The sequence below is a fragment of the Mus caroli genome, unplaced genomic scaffold (assembly GCF_978045245.1).
Source record: "Mus caroli unplaced genomic scaffold, Mus_caroli_1 scaffold_4, whole genome shotgun sequence".
In the NCBI taxonomy this organism is placed as follows: Eukaryota; Metazoa; Chordata; class Mammalia; order Rodentia; family Muridae; genus Mus; species Mus caroli.
In genome coordinates this window covers 54,656,596-54,667,248 of record NW_028227259.1, presented here as the reverse complement: position 1 = coordinate 54,667,248, position 10,653 = coordinate 54,656,596, and the positions used below count along the sequence as shown (strand labels likewise).

At 50.5% G+C, this 10,653-nt stretch overlaps 1 protein-coding gene across 1 annotated transcript in view; it reads left to right on the top strand.

The window, feature by feature from the left end:
- Positions 1 to 1,078: 1,078 nt before the first annotated feature.
- The window catches only part of Ppargc1a (PPARG coactivator 1 alpha), a 661,563-nt gene continuing 651,988 nt past the window's right edge, over positions 1,079 to 10,653 (top strand). Inside the window, exon 1 of the mRNA XM_021162167.3 lies at positions 1,079 to 1,411. The gene's annotated coding sequence lies outside the window, so the exon portion shown is untranslated. The remainder of the gene's footprint in view (positions 1,412 to 10,653) is intronic.

Genomic DNA, 10,653 nt, shown 5'->3' with positions numbered 1-10,653 from the left:
GCTACAAAATCGTTTTCCGTTTTGAACGGTTAAATCAACAGAACACCAGACCAGAGCCTTTCTTCCTGCTGGGGCAGTATTGTCCCCTAAATCCACTTTCCAGCCCTCTCTGCCTAGCCTAGTTTGATGTAGCACTGACTTCGCCTGTCTACTACAGCAACTGGCAAATAAGTGGATTTGCATTTGGAATGGTTGAGAAGGCAGCCACCGGTGTGTGTGTGTGTGTGTGTGTGTGTGCGCGCGCGCGAGCGAGCGTGAGCGCGCGTGAATGTGTGTGTGTGACTGTCTGTGCTCACAGCTGGGGTTGGGGTGGACTAGTGGCTCCGGACAGGAAGAAAATCGAGACGTAGCAACTGTGTGAACACAATTTTCCCGTGGCTGGGAGAAGAGTCCCTGCATGGGAAGACAATTTTAGCAATTAAGATGAAAAAGATCTTCCAGCAGAGTGGGAGGAAGGCTCAGGTTGTAACAGGGTGTTGTGTGTCTCCGAGGCATACTCTCTCCCCTGGCCGGGTCCTCTCCTCATCCACCCACCTGCCCGTGACAGCACCTGCGCCCCCTGCCGTTTCGGGGGCGCACATCCAGGAGGGGAGGACCAGGAGGTCTGGTCCGGCCGCAGGGGCTGCAAAGGTCTGGTGGCGCGGGCTGATTTAGTGGCCAGGGCTGTAGTACAGGCTGTCCCCGGCAGCCGGCGGAGTCGGGGAGCCCACGTGATGGCCCCGGCTCTCCGGTGAGCTCCCCAAACAGACGCACACCCAGGCGCGCGCGCACACGGGGGCGCGCGCTCACACACATACACTCACACACGCACGCACGCACCCAGCCTCGCGCGCACACGCCCGCCCGCCTGCTCTGCCTCTGCGCCCTGCATCCCGGCTCGCTCGTTCTCTCGCCCTCTCGCCTCCCCTGCGGTCTCTCGCTCTGCGCGCACACACCGCACACACGCACACGCACACACACGCGCGCATACACGCAGCCGGCACAGGCGGCGGCGGCGGCGGCGGCGGCGGCGGCTGCCGGAGTCAGGACGAACCTCTCTAGGTACTGTCTTGAGAAGGCGGCAGCAGCGGCGGCGGCGGCGGCGGCGGCAGCGGCAGCGGCGGCGGCGGCGGCAGCCCGAGCATCCCTGCTCAGCCGGAGAGGGAGCATCGCCGAGAGTTCCCGTCCCCTCGGCCATTCCCTTCCCCCCCTCCTTTTCTTTATTTGCGAGAGAATTTCAGCTGCCTTATTGGTTTCGTTTGATTTGGAAACATTTTTGGTTGCTTTGTGTGTGTGTGTGTGTCCTGTTTTTTTTTTCTTTCCTCGTTTTATTTGCATCCAGAGCATGGCGGGCTGCGGGCTGTCGGAAGACACCTTCCTCTCCTCCTTCTTTTACAACTACGGCTCCTCCTGGGAAACCCCTTCCAACCAGGTAAGGGGTGGCTCAGTGCCGGGCGGCGTCTCCCCATGCCCCCCGCTGCTCGCTCACTTGGCACCAGGCGGGTAGACAGACTCTCGGGAGGGGGTGGGGAGGATGGGGGGCCAAGTGGGTCGCACTGTCTGGGTCAGCGCCAACCGGCGACAGAGGTGTTCCCCCTTCTCTATACCCCTCATACATAGCGCCAGCTCCAGGGGCTGTCGCGTCCCTCCAGTGCCCATTTTGCTATGGACACCTATCTCACCCCCAAACCTCCCAGCCCAAAGGGAACCCGAGAAAGAGGCAGGAGCTGGCGCGTTACCCCGGACAACTCCAGGCAAAAGCAGGGAACTCGAGCGCAACCTTCACCAAGTCGCCGCGGGCGCCGCGCCCCTGTGCGCCGGGCGTTCGCCCGCCCTCCAGTTGAGCCCCGGGGCTGTCTAGCTGTGAGACCCCCCGCGACGCGTTGTCCCTCCCTCCACTCCCTTGGGGCCCGGAGCCACCTCTTTCCCTAAAATGGCTGCAACCTCAAGTAGATGCGTCCCCTGACCCGCGGGAATGGGGGTGGTGGTAAGCAGAGTGGAGGCTCCACTCCTCCCGACCCCGCACCTCCCCGGGCGCGCACGAGCACCCCACAAACACACACTTAACTTTGATGACTGTGCAATGCAGTCCGGCTGCATCGTGTCCTGCACGTTCCCCGCTGCCGGCCTGTAGGTGTGTGGATCGGTGTGGCTTGAGGGGCCAGGGGAAGCTGGAGGTGGATGAGGGAAGTGGGGGCGTGGAAAGAGATCTGTGTCCTCCGGCCACTGATTACCTGGAGAGAGACAGGCTTGTGCTCAGGTTCTGGAAGGGGGGGTGCCAAAGCTATTCCAGGAGCGAGAATTAGAGGGAAAAAAATTCCTTTTAATTAAATAACTGTTGTAGTCTGCTGCCCCCACCGCTTGTTTGGTGAAAGTCTACAGACATCTGTCATCTTCAAACTACACGGGGAAGTGGAGCTGGGGTCTAGGGATGGGAGGAAGAGAGAGATTGTGTGTGTGTGTGTGTGTGTGTGTGTGTGTGTGTCTGCGCGCGCTCGTGTGTGTACGGCTTGGGAAAGTTGGGGCCAGAAGCTAGGTGGAAGAGCATTGGTGAAAGCGGCACCAACTCGGTGGACCGGCCAGGGCTCCGGGAGTTCTTGGGCCCCGTGGAGCGCGCACCCGAAGGCGCGGGCCCGCGAAGCTGAGGGTGCCGAAGGGAACTGCTCAGTCCCGCACGGCTCTCCAGGCTGCTGCGGCGTCTCTCTCCCAGAGCCCGCCCGCCAGCCTCTGGCCGCTCTCGGGGCTGCCCGCCGCGCTTGCCCGCGCTGGCGCGCTCCCTCCGGGGCCCAGATCTCAGCGCGCTCCTGTGAGCTCGCGTATAGGGGAAAAAAATAAAAATAAATAAACAAACAAACCGAAGCCCTAAAGCTAAACAACCGAAAAAAATGTACTTCGTTACTCCCTCGTCACCCCCCACGTCTCCCAGGCACAAATAGCCAAAGTAGTAGTGGCCAGGTGACGACCTCGCCTCCTCGGCTTGGGCTCTCCGGATCCCGCCGCGGCCGCCAGAGTGAATAATACATAAACCGCTCGGGAGATCCAAAAGGCTCCTGCCGCCTCAACCGCCCGGGAGCGGGGCTACAAGATCCCGCCAGCCGGCCGGCCGCTGCTGCGATGGGGCGCCGGGCCGCCCCCAGATCAGCCGGCAGGTCGCGGGGCGCAGAGCGGCGGGAGAGAGCAGGCCCGCCTGCGACCGGAAACTTGCGGGGAGCTGCCGAGGTGGTTGCGCTGCTGGTGGAGTTGGGGACCCTGGAGAGACACGGCTGGGGTCAAGGGGGCGCACTGACTGCAGGTTGTGAGAGCCCCGAGGCTTTTCTACCATCTACCCCACCCCGCACGGCAGGTTCCGGGTACTCTCTCCACGCCTGTCCTTGCCGAAAGCCACGGACCCCTCGGGCTTGGCAAACTCCAGTCTCCAGGAGCCTGCGTGAGCGCGCCTCTGTGTGTGTGTGTGTGTGTGTGTGTGTGTGTGTGTGTGTGGTGTATGACGCGCGTGTGGCTGTCGATGAGTCAGAAACCAACCCCAGCTCGCCTTTGAGGACGGAGGCGCGGACCTGAGGCTTGAAGCACACACCCGCCACCAGCCCTGGGGGCTGTAGGGGATTCCTCGGCAGCGCCGCGCCTCCCAGTCCTGGACCTGAATGTTTTAGGCTAAGTTTCCGGGCAAGTGGCTCCGACCAACACCGCAGGGAGCAGAAACTCGACTGCTCGCTAATCGTCTGGAAGAAGAGAGAAGGGAGACCCGGTGGGTGTCGCCAGGCGCTCAGCAACGCCGCTCTAGAGCCACGGGAGGCTTCGCAGCATCTTTAAGGAGACAGGAAAGGAGTCGAAGAGCTTGGAAGAGACGAGGGCAGGGCCTTGTTTCGCAAGATAGGCAGTCACGTGCAAACTCCTTGGCAGCCCGAGTTGGTGGGCGTCAGGGTCGGGGCAGAGGTGCCAGGCAGGTTCGTAGGGTCAGGTTGGGAAACCTGGAAAAGATGAGAACCTTGAAGAGGGATCCAATTCGAAAGAGGCAAACTATTGGCTTCTCTTTGGGTAAAGTTAGTTTAAGTTGATTAGGAAAAAGCATCTCCCTCAAAGACAACATCTTTCTTCTAGAAAGGGGCACTCGAGTTGCTAAGAAAATGGCAAGAATGTCTGAAAAAGCAGCTAGTGCTGCTCTGTGGAGGGTGATTAGCTCATAGACTGGTACTGGGAGCGAGCTAACCTGAGTGCAGAGAAATTGGATGGCGGGGAGAGCAGATGATTTGAAGTATTGATTTCTTCCACCAGTGGTACGGTATGAACTTTAAGATAAAGTGCAGAAACAAACGAAAGACGAGCATTGTTAGAGGAAAGGGCGGTCACTACCCTAGCTCTGCTTGTCCGGTGGGAAGTGCTGGCGAGCATTGCCTTACCGAGACTTGCGGTTTCCGGCTCAGCCACCGTCACCATTTTCAAGGAAGGAGAATTATACAGCGTGTGCATTAGGCCTTGCTGAGCTCCAGGTTGCCCTTTCAGCATCTGAGCATGGGCAAATGACTACGAAAACTGCTTGCAACTGTTCCTACGGAGGACAAGGAGAAAACAAAGGCAATAGTTTCAAATTTTATCCCAGGATTCAGGCAGCGTTGACTTGGGGAGAGAGGCCTGGGCCAAAATTTGAAAGAGTGAGACTTATTCATGATTTTACCTGAATTGCTGCCAAAAAAGCGTACAAACCCTTCATTCCCTAAAAATAGCAACGTTCTTCAAGTGTAATTTGTTTACCTCAATTAAAAATAAAACCCACTTCTTAGTGTTATAAAGTGCTTATGAAGGCAAGGGTTGGCTGTACTAAAAAAAAATCAAGCTTTTTATTTCTAGATCAATATGATGTGCTCTCAACATCTAATACCATGTAAAAGGAACCTTTTTACAACATCAATAGCAGGCAGGCATGTCTACGAAGAACCCCCTTTCCTGGAATCCTGAGGCTGTTTGATTTCTTTCGTTTTCACAAGAAGCACGATTATGACACCGTTCATTATAAACACGGGCTTGAAAAATAGGACGAGATGGAAAATCTGGAAAGTAGCAAGTCATTTATTCACTTATAAAAACCAGGCAAACAAAAACAAGCAGAGAAACAGACATTAAAAATACTCCAGCTATGGATCGTGGAAGGGAAAGAATTTAGTTATTTTGTGACATTTATTGAAGCTGGAGGGGGTGGCTTGTTGATTTTTTTTTTGAGAGAGAGAGAGAATGAGAGAGAGAGAGAGAGAGAGAGAGAGAGAGAGTCAGTCTAATGTGTATTAGAGCCGAAACTACATCTGTTACCATTTAGAAACTGGGAGATTCCATCCTGTTTTGAGACCATGCTGCAGGTATTTTTGCATTGGCTTTCCAATGTGCAAAACAAACCACAAGTGTGTGTGTGTGTGTGTGTGTGGGCAGGAGTGGAGTGTGTGTGTGTGTGGGGGGGAGCATCTGCTGAGGAGGAACCTGTTTCAGTTAGAATGAAACCCCCAATTAAAGTGTATCTGTGAGATCTGTCTGCTTTGGCTCAGTGCAGCAGACGGCAGCCCCGTGCTTTAATTTACAGTTTCACGCCTAGGGATGGCAGCAGAGCAAGCTTCCAGCCCTCAGCTTTCTCTTTTTATGTTTTGCCTTTCAGCCTGGGCTTCTCCCCTGGAGTTGTTTAAGCGGTCAGGCTCCATCCTCTGCAGCCTTGGCCATTCCCTGCTTGCATTTAGGACCTGGGTCACCTTATTAGCTGCCACTATGTCAGCCCAGATCGAAGCAGGCCAGGTCTGTATGATACAGAATCAATCAGTGGAAAGTGAAAAATGAAGCCAATTAGCTGATTGCGTGGGTGTCCCAGAGAGGCCTGACATCTGACTTTCCTCACCTGATCGGACAGTTCCTTCATTCCCTGGTAGCTTAACCCCCAAGTTTGTGGAAGATGCATCACTATCTGGTGTGACTATGCATTTTAACTTTCTTTTGCCTCCTGCACCGCCAACCTCTTTCAATAGAAAATGGCCTCCCTGGAAGAACAACCCGGATGCATCTTTGCAGAGCAGGCAGGGTTCCTGTTGAATTCGGCTCTATAGTTTTTGTTATTCAGTGCTTGGGGCTCTTTGCACTCCATCTTGTCTAGCAAGGTAGAAGTTTTAATACAGGCTCATTACAGGAGATAGGTAGGTAAGTTGTTGAACACGTCTGTCTATCTTTTTGTTGTTGGTAGGAGTAGGAGAAGCTTGGCATTAGTTCTGGGAATAGAAATAGACAAAGCAGGAAACACCAGGTAGAATTGAATATATGTATGCTTTCTTTCTGACTATTCCACAACTCTTAAAGGGATGACAGTGTTTAGATCCATAGAGATGCACCTAAGGCTTGCAACTGGGAGGAATCTACTTCCATTTCCAGCACCCACGTAAACATCACAGGCATGGTGGCATACTGTGGAAGTAGAGACAGGAAGCTGCCTGAGGCTCACAGCACAGCCAGTTCAGCTTAGTGAGTGAACTCTGGGACAGTGTTGACAGTGGTGATGATGGTGCTGGTGAGCGTGATACCCGAGGCTGTCTTTTAGCTTCTGCATGCACACGTGAGCATACTCACCCATGTATGATGTATGTCTGTTTACACATACATGACACAATGCACAGTAACAAAAAGAAAGACTTGTTAGGACATACATAGGTTTGCTGTGGTCTTCCGGTAAGATGAGCTTCCTCCTGGTAGCTTTGGTTTGAAAATATACTGCACCTTTTATAAATTTCTATAAACACGAGATCACAGGATTTTGATTGCGGCTACTATTTTTTTTTTTTTAAATGCTGTTTCAAACACTTTACACCTGTATGGCTCTTTTAGTCTCCATAACAACATGGGGTAGAGCCTTGTCTTGTTATTCCCATTTTACAGAGAATGCAAACAAGACAGAATTAAGTGCTAGTTAGGAGCAAGTAGTGGGGACTGGTTGGGCAGCCAGAGGCCAGCTTCCTCTTACTGTCTCCACTCCATTCCTCTCTCCAACACAAAAGCAGTGTGAGGCTACACACCCATCCCTTGCAAGTCTCTGAGGATGCCGTCTGTTTGCCTTTACAAATAGTGAACCTCTCCTTTGCTTGCCCAAATCTTCACCCCCTCTCTTTCTTTTCACTTTTTTTTTGTGTGTGGTATGCACATGTACATGTTCATGTGTGTTTACCCAAATGTATGTGCAGGTATGCACACATGTGTGTGGGATGCCCGAGGTTGATGCCAAAGGTTTTCTTCAGCTGCTCTCCCCTTATTTTTTTTGAGTCAGGGTCACTCACTGAACCTGTAGCTCACAGTTCAGCTAGACTGCCTGGCCAGCAAGCCCCAGTGATCCCTCCTCCTGGTTCTGCCTCCCAGTTTGGAGACTTTTATATGGGTACTGAGGATACTGGTCATTGACATTACTGGCTGCCCACCCCCCCCCCCCCACGTCCTTTTCTTTCTTTTATATTGTACATAGAATTCTTGGGGGTGAAGCTGTCTGTCTGTTTTGGTGGAGCCAACTGTAACCACCTGATGCTTTTTCCCTCTTGGTGATGGGCCTTGCTAGATACTTGAGTTTATTACTCTATTTGGTTTGGATAGTTGATCTGGTCAGAGAAACAGAGAGAGAGTCTTTAGATTGGTCAAATTCCTGAACCAAATAGAATAATTTTACAATTACTCAAATACATTAAATCTCTCTCTCTCTCTCTCTCTCACACACACACACACACACACACACACACTGTATGCATACACATTTAGGTATGCATTCATGTCCCTTTTAGACATGAATTTATATCAGTTTGGTTGTGTTTTCCATTCAGGCTGAGACTTGCTTTTCTCATCACCCCCTGTTTTACCAGGAGTCTTCTGTAAGGAGCTGGGCACCTAATATTCCTGTCCCTCATGAACCTTTCATGCCTTTTCATAGTTGGGCCCTTATATCCTGTCCTTCCACACTGTAGTTGTGGGAAGGGGAGGAACGACATTTGATGTCAGCAGCAATACGGAGAGGTTGTTTCTCGCTGGCTTCACTGTTCCTGTGGCCCTAGCGGAAATATGAAAGTGCAGGGCTTGCATCGGGAATGAGAATGGGGTCACCTCCCCTTTGTAGTCATCATCAAGGAAGCAGAACTTCCTTCCAAGAGACCATAGGAAATCAATGATCACACCTTGCCAGCAAAGAGGTAAACGTGTGCAGCAGATGGCATTAAATCAAAGGGCAGCAGAAACGTGACTCACTCTCCGAGACGGTGTGACTTTTTGGTTCCTTCAAAGAATTCACATTATTTTGATATAATACTTGTATTTAAATCTTCCCATTTTGTTTGCACTATAATATGTTTTAAAAACGGGAAAAAAAGAGGAAAATGCAGTTACCCTATGTTACAACCTTTTCTCCTAAAGATGCTTATTTAAACAAAGCCCAGTGCTTTTCCAGAACGTGGTGCCATATCGCTCCCCCATTCCCTCTTTTTTTTTTTTTGGTTAATAAGAATCAATGTGATTTATGGAATGTAACTGGGCTTGTGTGCAACTGTTTATTTCTTTGGTGTTGTTTACTTAAGCAGAAGGGGAGCTTGCATTGAGAGAAGGCTCCCCTTGGCCAGAAGGGACTTTAGAGGGGCCTGGGGTGAGGTGGGGGAAGATGGCTGATGTGTAGGGAGATGTAGGAACAGAGACTTAATGAAATGTGGAGAAGCAGGTGTGTGGCTCTAATATGCTTCCCTCTGTAGAGCGCACTTCTGATTGCTTTGTGAGCTCGCCTTCCTGTACTTTTGAAATCGAGCTGCAGGTAATAGCTAAAGATAAAGGCAATGTCTGGTCTATACCAGAAGAAGACAAGACACCCAAGAAATCTCTCTGGGGACGGGGGGGAATAGCGTTAGGAACCGGACGGGCCGGGAAAAGTCAGGAAGGAAAAGGAAGGAGACCCAGCAACAACCTTAACCACATCTTATTCCAATTTATTATTTCCAGTAGCGGCTTGTCCCTAATGTTAACAATGAGTGATTATGATTCCGTAGTTTCGTTTACAGCATAAATTAGCATTTTGTTTTCCGTTACAGCTTTTGAATGAGGAATTATAATGTATAATTTGCTGAAAATAGATGTTATCATCTCTTAGGAGGAGAACAACCACATAAACTTGAACAAATGATAAAAATGGAATCAATTACGTTTCAAATGGAAGTAGTTTACAAACCTCCAAATACAAAGTGGCGCGAGTAGCTGGTTATTGTAACAAATAATTAGCTTTTTTAAAACAACGTTTATTGAATTCCATTGACAATTTGGTAATTGTTCCCACCCAGTTGGCTGTAGTGCTCCCTCTGCTGAGTCGGAACTGGCAGGGGATGACTGCGTTTCATAAGCTGCTTTGTGCCTCATTATTTCATGGTACACCCCGAATATATACTTCCTTTTACTTTCATTCAGGAAGGAAAACAATGAATCGTGTCACCAAGCTTTGGTGACAGATGACTATCGAAGGGCTAGCTGGTGACTGGGGCATTTTCAGGTTGCAGCATGGGAGGGAGGAGGTGGTCCCAATGAAGATGGGTGTGGATGATCACAGAATGAAGGAAGACCCTTTGACGCGACCTGTCACAAAGGTCAATCATGTTCTGATTTGACTTTCTCTGCTCTTCCACTTCCACCTTTAACTTTTTCTCTCTTGATTGTAACTCCTTATGTGTCCCTGTCATTGCACGTTCCACCAAGAGAGCTTCTTTGGAGCGAAAGCCGTGGCTCTCCATGTTCCTGGTCCCTTACCATGCCTGGCCTGCAGCAGACAGCATCCGTGTGCTAGAGACATGGCTGAGATATAAGAAAACAATCCCCCACCCACCTTATGTGTGTTGCTTTCCATCTCTGTGTTCCATTGCTTGGGAAGATGGAGTCAATTCTGCGATGTCATCTTTGAAAATGGGAATGTGACTTGGAGAACAAACGAGTTGTGTTTCTATTAACTTGTCCCCAGGGAAGGGCATGGTTGGGTTCCCATAGGCTCACTTGTACTTCTTAATTTCTAAAATGAAAAAGTGTAAAGACTATGCTTAATACACTCAGAGAGTGTAAGGGGATAAGTGAGAGTCAGGGGAGGATTACATCTCCATGCTCTTTGGCAACTGCTACACACTGAGTGGATCATTCATTTTTGATTATTTCTAAAAGATTAATCCATTTCTTTAAAGTTAATATGCAAAGAAATATGTTCAACATCTCTTTATTTTTAGATTCCCCCGATTTAGTCTGAAACAAATCAGTGGTGCATTATACACACACAAGAGTGTATCTAATGACGGGAGTGAGCAGATGCTGGGAAAGAAAGATGCCTCGTGTGAAGCCGAGGGAGCTGCAGGAGGGAATGGGAAACAAGTCTCTGGGAGTTGGAGGGCTTGTGAGGTGAATGCAGGGAGGCGGCTCACTCAGGGCAGGGCATAGGGCCTCAGCATAGTTGGTGAAGGTTCAGAGAGACTATAGACCTGGAAGATGTGTGTTGAGGACTCCTTAGGGTGTGGTTAAGATAGGACTTCAGCCATTCAGTTTTCTATGATATACCTACAAGGGGAGAGTTTAGGACACAGTAGATTCTCAGTAAATTATGCTGGCCTGTCACAGCAAGCTCCATATATTGGATGGGAACCCATTAAAGTGATTTCCACAATCAAC